Source organism: Hoplias malabaricus, chromosome 2, assembly GCF_029633855.1.
Source record: "Hoplias malabaricus isolate fHopMal1 chromosome 2, fHopMal1.hap1, whole genome shotgun sequence".
Classification (NCBI taxonomy): domain Eukaryota; kingdom Metazoa; phylum Chordata; class Actinopteri; order Characiformes; family Erythrinidae; genus Hoplias; species Hoplias malabaricus.
Genome location: NC_089801.1, coordinates 67148587 through 67153761, shown reverse-complemented (window position 1 = coordinate 67153761; position 5175 = coordinate 67148587). Strand labels below are relative to the sequence as shown.

Here is a 5175-nt window from a genome sequence, read left to right as displayed (position 1 = left end):
ACATACAGGGGTTGGACAATGAAACTAAAACACCTGGTTTCAGACAACAATAATTTATTAGTATGGTGTAGGGCCTCCTTTTGTGGCCAATACAGCATCAGTTCGTCTTGGGAATGACATATACAAGTCCTGCACAGTGGTCAGAGGGATTTTAAGCCATTCTTCTTGCAGGATAGTGGCCAGGTCTCTACGTGATGCTGGTGGAGGAAAACGTTTCCTGACTCGCTCCTCCAAAACACCCCAAAGTGGCTCAATAATATATAGATCTGGTGACTGTGCAGGCCATGGGAGATGTTCAACTTCACTTTCATGTTCATCAAACCAATCTTTCACCAGTCTTGCTGTGTGTATTGGTGCATTGTCGTCCTGATACACGGCACCGTCTTCAGAATACGATGTTTGAACCCTTGGATGCACATGGTCCTCCAGAATGGTTCGGAAGTCCTTGGCAGTGACGCACCATCTAGCACAAGTATTGGGCCAAGGGAATGCCATGATATGGCAGCCCAAACCATCACTGATCCAACCCCAGGCTTCACTCTGGGCATGCAACAGTCTGGGTGGTATGCTTCTTTGGGGCTTCTCCACACTGTATCAGCATTCATTCTCTCTATATATATATCAGCGTTCATTCTATATATATCAGCTTTCATTCTATATATATATCAGCGTTCATTCTATATTTATCAGTGTTCATTCTATATATATCAGCGTTCATTCTATATATCTCAAAGTTAATTCTATATATACAGCATTCATTATATATATCAAAGTTCATTCTATATATATATCAGCGTTCATTCTATATATATCAAAGTTCATTCTATATTTATCAGCGTTCATTCTATATATATCTCAAAGTTCATTCTATATATATCATCTTTTATTCTATATATATATCAAAGTTCATTCTATATATATCAGCGTTCTTTCTATATATATCAAAGTTCATTAAATATTTTTATATTAATTATTTCTACATTAAATTATTTCTATTCATTCTATATACATCAGTTTTCATTCTATATATATATATCAACTTTCGTTCTATATATATATCAGCTTTCATTCTATATATATCAGCGTTCATTCTATATATATCAGTGTTCATTCTATATATATCAGCGTTCATTCTATATATATCAACTTTCATTCTATATATATCAGCGTTCATTCTATATATATCAGTGTTCATTCTATATATATCAGTGTTCATTCTATATATATCAAAGTTCATTATATATTTCCTGTTTGGCTTGCCATTATATATATATATATATATATATATATACAGGTGCTAGTCATAAAATTATAATATCATGAAAAAGTTGATTTATTTTAGTAATTCCATTCAAAAAGTGAAACTTGTATATTATGCTCATTCATTACACAGACTGATATGTTTCAAATGTTTATTTCTTTAAATTTGATGATTGTAACTGACAACTAATGAAAACTCCAAATTCAGTATCTCAGAAAATTAGAATATTACTTAAGACCAAAACAAAAAGAGGATTTTTAGAAACGCTGGGTTTTAGAAACGCTGATTTAATAAGCTTATTAGAGTGTGGCACCAGGTGTCTTCAATATTGAACCTTTTCACAATATTCTAATTTTCTAAGATACTAAATTTGGGGTTTTCATTAGTTGCTATTATAATCATCAAGTTAATAAAGAAATAAACAGTTAAGAAATAAACACTTGAAATATAACTGTTTGTGTGTAATGAATGAGTATAATTTACAAGTTTCACTTTTTGAATTGAATTACTGAATAAATCAACTATAAATCAATCATGCTATTCTTATTTTATGACCAGCACCTGTATTTTTTATATATATATATTCATTTTTTTTTTTTCAATTTACAGATTTACAAGAAATCTAAAAACTGCTAAGGCAGGAGGATGATATTGCATTTCACTTCAGCCCCTGGGTTGCGCCAAATCCCTTAGTTACCCGCAACAGCTGCAGAAATGGACAGTGGGAAAGTAAAGAAGAGACTTGGGATGTGCCATTTGTCAAAGGAGGAGCCTTTGATATGTTCATGGTCATTAAACCTGAGGATTATGCGGTACAGTATTAGAAGATATGAAATAAGTAGATCATGAATGTAAGTCAAATGTTATAGATTATGGATACCTTTGGATTTTTATTCTTCAGGTTATTGTGAATGGACACGAGTTCTGTACATTCAAGCACCGTATTCCACCTGAGAGAGTGTCTACTTTGGACGTCTTTGGAGGTGTCTTCATGAACTCTTTTGGCATTGTTGAAGTAAGTCATTTTCATGTTGTGTCAGCATGACAATATATAATCTCATGGCTCCCATGTACTTTGGAAGACATCATCTTTATCTTTCATTATAAAAATCTGTTCTTCCAACTGCAGTGTTTCAATCAAGAATTTCCAAACAGTGTTTGTTGATTCCAGTTAAACAAGTTGCATTCCCTGTTTATATAATATGTCATGCCAAGCCTCCTAAAAACATTTTGACACATACTGTTTATCAATAGAAGCACATCCCAAACTTTTTACACACATTTTTACGTGGCATTAAGGAGGAGTTAAGACTAAAAAAGTAATGGAATGATATGGAATTTAACAGAACTTCTTCCAAACTTGACAACCCTACAGACAACTGGCCTGATTTATCTCCAAAGTCGTTATTAATTATGAACAATCAGCACTGTACTCACATCGTCATAAACACATGCAGCATCACAACTGACATTTATCTTTACATTCACACAATGGGAGCAGCTCTAGTTGCGTCGGCAGCTGACTATAAACTGAAGTGCTTATTCACACATGCACATAGGTTTCAGTCCAATGCATTACATAGGCGCCCATGTCAAGCAGGGAGTTTCCACAGTTACCCTTTTAATATATTAATTCATTCATTCATTATCTGTAACCGCTTATTCAGTTCAGGGTCACAGTGGGTCCAGAGCCTACCCAGAATCACTAGACATTAACATACCCTGGACAGGGCACCAGTCCATCACAGGGCATTAAACACTCACCCAGTCACTCACACCAGTGGGCACATTCACACAGCCAAAGAAACTGCCAACAATTGTTTCTGGGTTATGGAGGAAACTAGAAAAAACCTTCGCAGACACAGGAAGGACACATCAGACACCTTACAGAAGTGACCCCAAGGTGGGGATAATTTTGTGATGATAAGAATACTGACTGTTGCGCCACCATGTTGCTCCCAATTAAATTTCAGTTTCCTTCCTGGCTCTACACAGTGAAACTGGATTTCTTTCTCTTGATTTTTCACCAGGTGGACAACATTAACATGAAGGTCAACATTCCTGCTCATGTCTGAAGATACTTATGAATTCCACTAATCTTGACCAGATTATTTTAATAGGAGCTTCTTATGTATTGATATCTGTAATTGCTTATTTGAATCTGAGTATCATAAAGATCACAATGCATTCCAACCATAATTTTCCTTATCGAATTGATTTACATGAGACTTCAATCCTCTGAGTTTTTTGTTTGTTTTTGTTTGTTTTAAGGCTGTTTCCTGATGCAAATTTATCTATACACATTATATTGAGGATTTGAGTACTTCACTTCAATTACTCTGACCAGGCAACACTGTTTTTAGGAAAATAAGTCCATAAGTGAATAAGGAATTTCTGTTCTCATAGGTGCACTGTCCTCACTGGAGGAGTGTTTGTAGGCTAATACATACATTATTAACACATTTAATTAATAAATATTTACTGTATCTTAATTATAGTTCAATGCATTAAAGATAGTTTTAGAAGTTAATCATACACTTGCTAATAGTATGCACTATTGCCGATATAAAATGAAATGAATACTCTGTGACTTGTTCCTTATTTTATATTTACTTTAGAAGTGTTTGATTAATCCTTTATCTTAGAAAAGTTATTTGTTTATTTATTTTTTAATTTAAGGGTGTTTTTCTTTGAGTTGACATATTAAAGACAGTGGGTAATTTGTCTTTTAAAAAAATGGTATATTTCTTGAAATATTTTTACATCCTGAGCAGTCAGTAAAACATATGCTCTGACAAACTAAATAAATAAACTAAAAGTTTCCTTTTCACTATATATTTCAGGACTGTAAAAGCCCTGACCGATCAGTTCACTCTGACAGAATGTAGTGATTCAATGGCTTACCTGCCTGTGTACTATATCACACTGACCCCATGCACCATGCTAGCTGGGGGAAAGGGGTGCAAAAAAGAAAGACGGATATAGGGTGTAGTTGTTAGGTGTTCTCTTACATGTGAATTAGACATAAAGTAGGTGGATAGTGTTTGAACATTACATCTTGGGCCCATCTCTTCTTAAAGCCTTTTCTCTCTCCCTGTTACACTTATTAAGCCATTCCATTCCTGTGTTTTAGGGGAGTTGCTTTAAAATGAGGCAAAATGATTTGGGACTACTGCTTTCTACAAAATCACCTACTCAAGCATTACTCACTAAAGTAGACTCATTTTAGCATGAAATTATATAAAAATATATCTTAGGAATTTTAATCAGTAGAAAACTTAGAAGAAAAGCATGATTTCTACTCTCTATTAACTAAACACTGTACATTTTATTTGCAGCACATGAAATAAAAGGAGCAACTGGGATTTGACCAGTTTGATACTTCACAGGGTCATCCTGTAAGATTAAAATTATAGATAACAAGAAGACTCACTCCCAAAAGCCAAGTAGGACCATTGGAAATTCTCTTTAAATCTAGAGATATTTCAGGCTCAGTTGAGCTGAGACAGTTGAGGATAGGATTTTTCTAGGCCTGATATTTCTAGGGTCTTGAGCTGGTCAAAACTCATGATTCAAATATGATGCTTGATTTGTTTATCTTTTTTTATTTTATTTTTTTTAATTTATGCTGTTTCCTTCCTTTTATTACTTAATTCTTCTCTTCATGCTTTCAATGAATATATTGTGACTGGTACATTTTCTGAATAAACATGGCAAAAAGTACTTTCTGTTCCTGACAATTTTTTTAATCCACACAACTTACAAGCATGGACATGCTTTACTTTTCTTTTGCTAAAAGGGAACAAGTTCTGCTAATAATATGGGAATTATCAAATAATGTACAGATTTTATTATACACTGGTAAAGCCGAAACATGTGGCTAACAGATAATGACCAATGCTTGAAGTGTAAGG

General features: G+C 33.9%; 1 long non-coding RNA gene across 1 annotated transcript; it reads left to right on the top strand.

Moving 5' to 3' along the window:
• Window positions 1-1917: 1917 nt before the first annotated feature.
• Window positions 1918-4969, top strand: LOC136687706 (uncharacterized). Its single transcript, XR_010800510.1, has 3 exons — window positions 1918-2073; window positions 2163-2276; window positions 3292-4969. It is a non-coding gene; the product is annotated as an uncharacterized lncRNA (long non-coding RNA).
• The last annotated feature ends 206 nt before the right edge of the window (window positions 4970-5175 follow it).